Below are 10089 nucleotides of genomic sequence, written 5' to 3' on the forward strand. Positions count from 1 at the left end.
TGGCGTGGGAGGCATGGTGGCGGGTTTTGGTAGTTCATTCCCACCAGGTGGAGACCGCTTTCCTTGACTAGTGGCTTGATCTCCATGCACGTGTGGCCAAAGAGTTCCGCAAAGGGTTGGATTCCCTAATACTTCTGAGTAGCTGTAGAATTTGGTTATCCCGCAATGATATTGTCTTTAACAATCGTTGCATCTCTTCCGACTCGTTGGTGGCCCTCATCTGGGAGGATGTCAACAGATGGTGCAACGCCGGAGCCGTGCAGCTTTCCGTTGTTAGGGCTCATCTACGTAGTTTTGGCTCGGTGATCTAACCGCCGCTGGGTTCTCGAGCTTTTCCCTTGTTTCCTTTCATGTAATATAGTATGCTGATGTTAAGGCTCTTGGACCTTGTAGGTCGTTGTGTACCATGTACCACTTGAACTCGTTTTCTCCATCTTAATACAAAGATGTGCAGCTCTCTTGCGTATTCAAGAAAAAAATAAATACAACTTTCGTATACAGAGTTCAATTGAGGTGTTCTTGTACTTGTTAGAAATCTTACGGTGATTCCTTTCCAACGAATCTAGTCCCACCTCTAGAATGCTTAGAAATCAATTAGAATCGAAGAAATGATGCTCTACCCACTCTGCCTAACCTCTGGGTGCTTGGTGTTGTCGAACCCTTATTAAAGTAGGGTGATGCATCACTGTTTTGGGTTGTGTCGGGCCTTGTAAGCGTGTTGAGGTCCAAGACCAGGTTGTGTGCGTCCCTCCCCATAGCCACACAACCCTAGGTTGACCTCATCATATCTCCCTCTTATATATTTAGTAGCCGTCAAAGTTTAGGCTCGGTTTTTTTAGATTATTCCGCCAAAATGCAATTTCACCGCTGGTTCGATTTGAGAAATCTCACTTTGTGAACTTCATCTATATTAGCAATAGTAATTTAGATTGCATCTTATATTCTCTTACTTGTATTCTCGATTCGTATGCACGGAAAGCCTTCTTGGCGAGGTCAACCACGTTTGGTACGGTTGATAACCACAGAGTAGTGGTATAGTGGCTGCGAGAGTTTTTGATCTGTTCTGATCAAAGCCTTTATATCATCAATATCAAAGCTCCACTAATTAATGTATCTCAAACCTTTCGAAAGATTGGACCATTCTTTCATTAGGAACGTTTCGGCAAAATTTCTACTAGGCGTGTGCACTTTACTGCCCCTGGTCATGCACGACTTGGATAAGACCGACCACTTGAAGCGTTCGTTGCTCTCTATTCCTCTTCACATTCCCACTGTTCTCTCTCTCCTCTCCCTCTCTCCACTCACTTCCGTACAGCCGCACACACATAGATCTAGAGGGTCAGGAACCAGATTAGGGTAAAGCAAAGCGCAGCGGCCGATAGCCAGCGATCGGTGAGGGCGCACCGCCCTGATCTCTCTCACTTCTATCTCTGATGTGAGGCTGGGAAGGGAGCATGAGCGTGAATCAGAGACAAACTAGCGCGCTCCACATCTACTTGTGGCGACCGCCGGCGAGGGCACCACCACCATCCATCTCTCTCCTCTCTGTATCTCACACACAAAATCTTTTGTGCAAATTTTGCATGTGAAATTTTTTTGACAATTATTTGTTTCAAACTTTTAGCCACAAATTTATGCCAAAAACTTCTTTTCCTCTATTTTGAAGCGGGAAGAAGGGAAGCTTCCTGAATGGGAACTGTACATCGCAGGAAGAGATGCGGTTCTATCTTTTTCGGGGTTGCCTGAAAATCGTGCGCTGGACAGGCTCCTAGCGCGCTAATTAGTCCCCCCCCCCGCCCACGTTTCGTGGTAGAAACTGGAAACCGCGCTACGAGGCCTCTATCAATACTCTAATATTTTAACATAGCTAGCTTTTTAAATATTAATTAGATGTCTACGTAAATAAAAAAACTGATATGATAAGCTATTTAAAGATAAGAGAGATAAATTTTATTTTCTTATAGAAAAAACTAGCTTCTTTCTTATCTCTCTCCTCGCACCATATTTGATCTTCTGCGCTCTACATGGCAAGCATTATTCACCCCTCCTCTCCGTAAAGCAACATAGTTGGTCACATAATTAAAATAATAGTTTTGATCATACTACATATAATCATTAATTGTCTTAAAAGACATAAAAAATAACATATAGACACCATATATTAGAAGCTTATTTTTTTAACACTAATTTCTTAGTCTATTTTTCTTTCCAAATATAAGCATTGAAGTGGGTTGAGTACGATGCATAACCAGTCTCATTTTCTTTAGTCCACAGCGCTTCTTCCATCGGTCCAAGAACGTCATGCATGGAACAGGCTTATACTACACTCCTATGTTGTCACGATTCATCCAAATCGGAAAGGTAGTATCCTTCTCGTATTCAAACCACACACGGCGTCCATGGTTCTTACGATCGCATTATGTATGATCTGCGCATCGATATCTATATATGTGTGGTTATATTGATACACGGAATTCATCTGTTTGTTCGAACATGGCCGTCGGCTCCGACACCATCCACGACGATGCCGTGGCAGAGATCCTCGCAGGCTACAAGTACGACTGCACCGTCCGCCTTAGCAAGTGGCTCAACTACACCACGGGGTTCGCCGTGTTTTACTCGGCGGCCACGTTTTACTCGGCGGCCACCGGCGTGGTAATCTCCTTCTTGGAGCACCCCGTGTGGCCGCTGGGCGTCGCCGTGGGCTCCGCCTACAGCGTCCTCCTCCTCTTGGTGTGCCTCTTCGGGTACTTATCCTTCAAGCGCATCATCCGCGGCGTGGACGAGTTCCAGGAGGCCACGGTCGCACGCTTGGGAGTTGCCGTGGCCGGCGTGCTCCTCGTCTTCCTGGCGGCGTACGTCCTCGACACGCTGGACCGAAAGTACGCCGCTGCAGGGCTTCTTTGGGCCGTCAACGCTGCCACAGCCGCCGGAGTTCTAATCTGGTGGCTCTTCGAGGCGAGAGATTGCGGTGGCGCCTCTGCCGCGAGCTATGAGCTCACGTCGACGGAGATCTCTCCCGTGTAATCTAATCAATTCAGCTCGCGCTAGATATAGGTCACCGCGTGGATTTTGTGCTCGGAGTTTTTCAAACATTTACTTTTGATATATATGTGAACGATTTTCACTACTTTTCAATGGAGTGTACACATTAGCGAGTAGTCTGTTTCAGAATTTAGGCCTGACTAGTCTTTATTCTAATCAGGGTTTCCGTTGTTGCGCCTGGCGCATGTAATCTCTTTTCCTTCTTATCAATACCTCACTGCATAAAAGGTCATCCATGTTTATCTTTTACTATCAGTTCAGAAATAACTAACAGTATTAAAGTATTATTGTCGGTTTTATAAAAAATACTGACAGTGATAATCTCATCAGGCAAAAATTAGCAGCGATAATCAAGTATCATTGTCTGGTTCATATAATAAACCGATATTGTTAGTATCACTGGCACTGATAATAAAAACATTATTACTAACAATTTGTTATATTAACTGATAATGATAATAAAATATAGTTCATCTTCAAAAATTCATAATTTTTTCATATAGAATCAGATAAATACAAACTTTATATAGAAATTGTAACTCTCGATGAGATCTACAATTTTTTAGTTGATTACTTTTTATTTGATATCAAATAAATGCCCAAATACTTATCTAAATACTGTCAAAAGAAAAAACACGCACTGGACCGTAAAGTAAATTATCGGATGTGGTATAACACTAGTAAAAATGATTAAAAAAACCGCACACCGAATCACAAAGTTGAAAACTGCAACTTCAAATATTTTTATCGCGGGTTTGATGACTCTAATTGATGAAACATCTATGTAGCATTGAATTTCTAATGTAGTATTATGTCTCAAAAAATTTCAGGCAAATTGAAAAATATCAATATTCAACCAAAAACTTCAGAGGTTCTATCGATGGTCATCTAAGCCCTTTTTGAGGTCAAGAAAGATAAATGTGCAAACAATGTATTTTTTTTTATGTGCGTCTGCTCGTTAGCTTCGAAAGTAGAGATTAGACGTTGAAATCGGACTCCGTATGCAAAAGTTATAGCTATTTTTCTGAATAGCGCACGGATTGATGATCTCAAAATTATTAACTTTTTCATATGGAGTTTGATGGAGAAAACTTTATATGAAAATTGTAGCACTCGATAGGATATACAACTTTGTAGTTGACAACATTTTCATTTGAAGCAATTTAAATCTCAAATAATCATCTAAAGATTTTAGCAAGAAAGGTCAAAAGAATAAATTACTATATAGTCATCAGGTAAAACTGTGAGGTGAGGTCACATGTTCAACTCCCACAAACAGATCATCAAATTTAGGACCGAAAACTTTTTCATGCGACACCCAGTGTAGCTCAATCCAATTCTCAGCTAACGCACCTCAAGAATGAATCACAACAAAACGCAACACAAAACCTAGCGGAAACATCACAAAACTACGCTCATAGTGATCACCGAAAGTTCTAATGTGCAGAAGGAATTTAATGCTGGAAATACTGTTCATCAGAAATTCTAATACTGTTCACCAAAAGTTCTGATGTTGAACTCGAAAGTTCTGATTGATCGGAGTATCCGAAAATAACAAAACTCGAAACCTCGAGAAAGAGTCACTGATTTAATCGAAAGTTCCGATTTTGACACTAGAATATGCGAAAATCACGAAACTCAAAGCCTCAGGATGAAAATATTGAATTAATCAGAAGTTCCAATTTTCTGATCGGAAGTTTTGATGAGTTTAAATTTCTGCGAAAGAACAGCGTTGGGAAAAGTGTTCACCGGAAGTTCCGATGTGTATAAATTTCTAGAAGAAAACTGCAGCTGGAGAATCCAAAATGCAAACTTGAAATCCAATCAAACGTGATCCAAATCCAACAAAATTTTAGCCATAGATTTGCACGTACATGGTGAATCTTTGCCCAAAAGTTCTCTTAAAAAGATTAAGATTTTATCCTCGATTTTGTAGATTTGACCAAGAACACAAAATGGGAATTTCTGGGAAAAACCAAATTCAAGGCGCTCATGTGAGGGAATTGATTTGAAATCACCCTAGATGTTCTCACACATGTCCTAGCAGCCTTTTGTCCTAACAAAATTCATCTAAAATCATAGCCAAATACGAAGAATGATAAATCCACCAAAACTTCAAGAATAAGAGACTAGGAGCGAGACAAAAGAACCACGAATTTGCTAAACAACTGAGGAATTAAATTAAGATCTAGCAAGAATCATGGATACATGGCTTGAAAGTCACCCATCATCCTCCAACTCTTGATGAGATCAAGTCTAGAGCAATTAACCATAATCTCTCTCTCTCTCTCTCTCTCTCTAAAGCCTAACCAAGCCTAGCAATTAGCAAAATTTAAAAAGGTCTTAGAGAGGTAGTTTGCAGCCAGCCATCTCCCTTATTTATAGGCGAGTGGATATTTCCCAAATTGCCCCTTAAGTCTAATACATGACACACCCCCGAGGGGCAAAATGGTCTAAGTTTTTTATTATCCATCTGATGGACCTGGCGCCTTCACGACTTCGCTTCGTCTTCACGCAAAAGCTTCGCGATGGTGCCACGCATCCCCCCGACCTTGTCCCCGGTTTTTAGGAGAAACCAGAAAACCGCCTTGCATGCTTCTCAAATCATGATTCATCTCCACTCGTGTAGGTTCTAAGCAAGCTCCTCGATATTGACGTGTGTCCAACTTCCGCCACGGTCTTTGACACCTTCAAGCCTTTGCACTCCCGCCACCGGGCTGCCTCTTGACTTGCCATCATCTTCCTGCCTTGACTTGATCAATGTTGTCTTCATCACCTTCTCTTCACATCATGTCTTCTTGCGCCCTCCATGTGAGCGATGCGGATCGCCCATGGCTTCACTTGGCCTCGCACGGTTCGTCGGTGCCAAGCCTCCACTTGCTCTTCACCGCCTTGCTGTTTTCAGCCATGTCACATTCGTACACCTACACATCATGAGTCAAGAAACATGTTTCTCCACCATCCTCAATTCCCTCTTAATCACCATGTCCAGTTAGACAAAAACATAATCAAGCACAATTGAAACATACTATACAAATCGAAAGTTCCAAATCGATATTCTCATCAATCACTCATCATCATCAACACAAAGGCATTGACAACACCAATGCACAAAGATGTTGATTTGAGAACAAAAAGAAATGAAATTCACCCAAATGACCAAAAGCCAAGCAAAAGCAAGCACAAGGTCACTTACATGAGAAAAACAAGAAAAGCAAAGAAGAACTTCTCAGTTTCCAAAGAAATAGGCAACGGCTCAACACAACCAAGAATACATGTGGCCCCCAAAGAAACGAGTTAAAGCTCAATGCGGCCATGAAAAATCAAAACTCACACAAAAGCATTGGTTCCCAAGATAGGGGAAAAGCTCAACGCAATCGTGCAAAATGAGTACAAGCTCTTCCTCAATATGTGGACACTTTGCACAAATGAATGCAAAATTCCCCCTTTCTTGTGCATCTCTCCCCTTTTCTCTCCCTTTTTAGCAATTTCTTCCCTTCTTCATGCAATCTCTCCCTCTTTGGCAATGCAAACATCAAGAAAAGCTCACAAACAAGCATTCCATGAAATGTTATGCAAATGGGGTGTAAGCCTACAGAGCTTCACATGTAGATCACAAAGTGCTTACACGGACTAAAAATGTCAAAACACTATGAGGAGTAAACTATGTCACAAGCACTGGGAGCAAAACAAGTTTTGATCATGCCTTTCATATATTAAAATATGCCACCACAAAAGCATCCATAGTTCCATTATCAGTACAAGGATTAAGAAAACAACTAGTGATATGTCAAGCTCAAACTAGGCAACCATGTTCCACATGATGGGCTTTGCAAACACCCACAAAGAAATCCAAGCCTTAGTTTGACAAGGTGAAAAAGAACACACTTAGCACATTAATTAGCACAAGTTGACTTTATCATTTGATAATTTAGTATCCAATATGACAGGTGGGTAATATTACAGGTGGGTCCCGCTGATATCGTGAACACCGGATTGTCTGATGATGACGGGAGTGAGCACCAGACAAAACACCGCTCTATTTAACAGAACCTTTGAAATTTTGCATCTTCGTTGAAAACTGAACACCGGACAGTCCGACGTCTAACCATATGTTCACCAGATCATTCTGTCTTAAAAATCCCAATAAGCACACCGGATGATCCGGTGAAGTGAAATTTGAACTCACTAGACTATTTCTTTCCACCGAGAATTCTCTGCCTCTAAAAAGAACACAGGAAGGTCTGGTGAAGCCAATTGAAGAGCACTGGATAGATTTCCAGAGATCATTGCAAACGCCGACAACCAAGCATCCGATGATCCGTCGGGAATAACCAAGAGAGCACCAGATCATCCTGTGAGAAGGAAAGATTTTTGCTGAACTAAAATCTCGCATTGAGTCCAAACTTCAAACAACCACATAAAGAAAGCACATGTTTGGACCAGTTTGAGTGAAATCTCACCCTCTCAAACACTCATTTTCAAATATTTGTCAAAAGGCTATCTTATAATCATTTTGAAATGGGCAATAAAGATCAAAGAGAGGGGAGGAAAACTCCAAGGAAATGTTTGAGCCATATTGCCTATGAATTCAAAGATTAAGGCTTTAAATTTGCTAGGACATGACTCAATAGGCATTAAGTACTTATATCTTTCTAATCACACTTATAGAGGTGTATGTTCACATGGAAAGCAAACAACATTCTCATAGAGTGATATTCTCCTTTGTGATCTCTATCACCAATACCCATGCAATACATAACAAGTGCATGAATTTAAACATGAGTGCAAATTATATGGCATGTGAGTGCATAGTATAAATTAAACTATCTTGTCATATTACTTCCCTTCTCGAGCTTCTTAATGGTGAACCCAACAATATATCTTGAGAGAAACTAAGGAACCACCGTCTCAAGCAAACCCAATGTTCACCACTATCTTGAGAAGGTTAGACAAGTGCCTATCATGAATGCATCTATATGACAAAAGCATCACATGACATTTGAAGCATCTATAACATTTAGCTCACTTCTCAACCTACTAAAAGTGGCTTCATCTAGAGGTTTGTGAAGATATCTGCCAATTGATCTTCTGACCTTACACCACTAAGAGATATATCATTTTTAGCCACATGGTCTCTAAGGAAGTGATAATGAATATCAATGTGCTTTATGCGAGAGTGTTGAACCGGATTAACACTAAAGTCTAACAAGGTTTGCTTTATATAAAGGATTTGAGCATAACATACTCCGGTGGCTATGTATTCGACTTCCGCAGTAGACAAAGCTACGGAATTTTGCTTCTTAGAAGACCAAGAAATAAGGGACCGCCCTAGCAAGTGGCACCCACCCGAAGTACTCTTACGATCTACACGGCATCCAGCAAAGTCTGAATCTAAGTAACCTAAGAGTAGAAAACTAGCACATTTGGGATACCACAAGCCTATGCTAGGTGTATGCTTAAGATATCTCAAGATTCTTTTTACGGCGCTAAGATGAGATTCTTTAGGATTAGCTTGAAAGTGAGCGCACAAGCATACACTAAACATGATATCGGGCCTAGATGCGGTAAGGTAAAGGAGAGACCTAATTATAGAACGGTAAAGCTTTTGGTCAATCTATTTACCCAATTCATCCAAGTCGAGATGTCCATTTCTAGGCATTTGAGTCTTGATTGGCTTGCAATCATCCATCTTGAATTTCTTGAGAATATCCTTTGTGTACTTCTCTTGATGGATGTTGGAGCAAGAATTTGGCTTGCCCCAGCAAGTATGGCGAGAGTTTCTTCTAAGGAGGAGACTCAATCTTGGAGATGAAGTTTGAGAGGAAGGAACACCACGAAGATATTGATGATAGAAAAAATGTATCACTCTGGGAGGAGTATCACAGCGTTCACCGTCTTGCATATTCTTTCCCACTGTGTCCGTCCTTTGCCCAGAGGACCATGGCCTCCTATTTATAGGGCTATGCGTAGCTTAGCGTATAAGTTATCATAATGTACAAATATTCGAGATCCGACCAAATTACTGAGCTTTATCCCAGATAACTATCTTCTATCCTATCGGGAGATAAATATCTACCGTGGTAATTATTATGGTGCCTGCCCCCTGAAGGGGGCGGGCCGGTTGCCAATTACGACCTGGTGCCGCACTGTCAGGGGCGTCAAAGCAGGCACCATCATGCTGGGGTATTAGAGCGGCGTCCACTAGCCTAGGCATTTAATGCCTGTCACCTCCTCGCAGGAAAAGTACGACCGGTTCTTCCCTTTTGGCAGATTTTTCCTGAGGCCTGATGACTCACCCAGTAACCTCCGGGGAGCCAGCCCGGGCAGCGGGAGGCCGAGCCTTCAGGAGGTTGAGCTCTGGAAGGCCGGGGCTTTGGAAGGGGGAGGCTTCGAGAGGTCGAGGCCTCGGAGACCGAGCCTTTGGGAGGCAGAGATCCAAAAGGCAGGGGCTTTGGAAGGCGGAGGCTTTGAGAGGCCGAGCCTTCGGGAGGCTGAGCTTCGGAAGGCCGGGGCTTCAAAAGGCGGAGGCTTTGAGAGGCCTAGCCTTGGGAGGCTAAGCTGATTAAGCCATGGGGTCGTCAGGGGTCCTTGATAACAACCCCCAACAATGGATGAAAGTCTCTTCTTTTAATTGCTTGATTTGAAACCCAAGGAAGTAGTTGAGCTCGCCAATCATTGACATCTCGAACTCTTTTGACATCAAGTCCCTGAATTCCTTGCAAAATTCCTTGTTAGTTGAACCAAAGATTATATCATCAACATAAATTTGACAAATAAAAAGCTCATTGTCGATGGTCTTTGTGAACAACGTGGTGTCCAGCCTTCTGATCTTGAATCCTTGATTGATTAGGAAGTCGTGAAGGTGCTCATACCAAGCTCTTGGGGCTTGCTTGAGTCCGTAGAGTGCCTTGTATAACCTGTAGACATGATTAGAATATCTATGGTCCTCAAAATCGGGAGGTTGTTCAACATATGAAAGTTCATTAATGAAGGCATTTAAGAATGCACTCTTCACATCCATTTTATAAAGCTTAATGTTAT

This window comes from Phragmites australis, chromosome 24 (assembly GCF_958298935.1).
Source record: "Phragmites australis chromosome 24, lpPhrAust1.1, whole genome shotgun sequence".
In the NCBI taxonomy this organism is placed as follows: Eukaryota; Viridiplantae; Streptophyta; class Magnoliopsida; order Poales; family Poaceae; genus Phragmites; species Phragmites australis.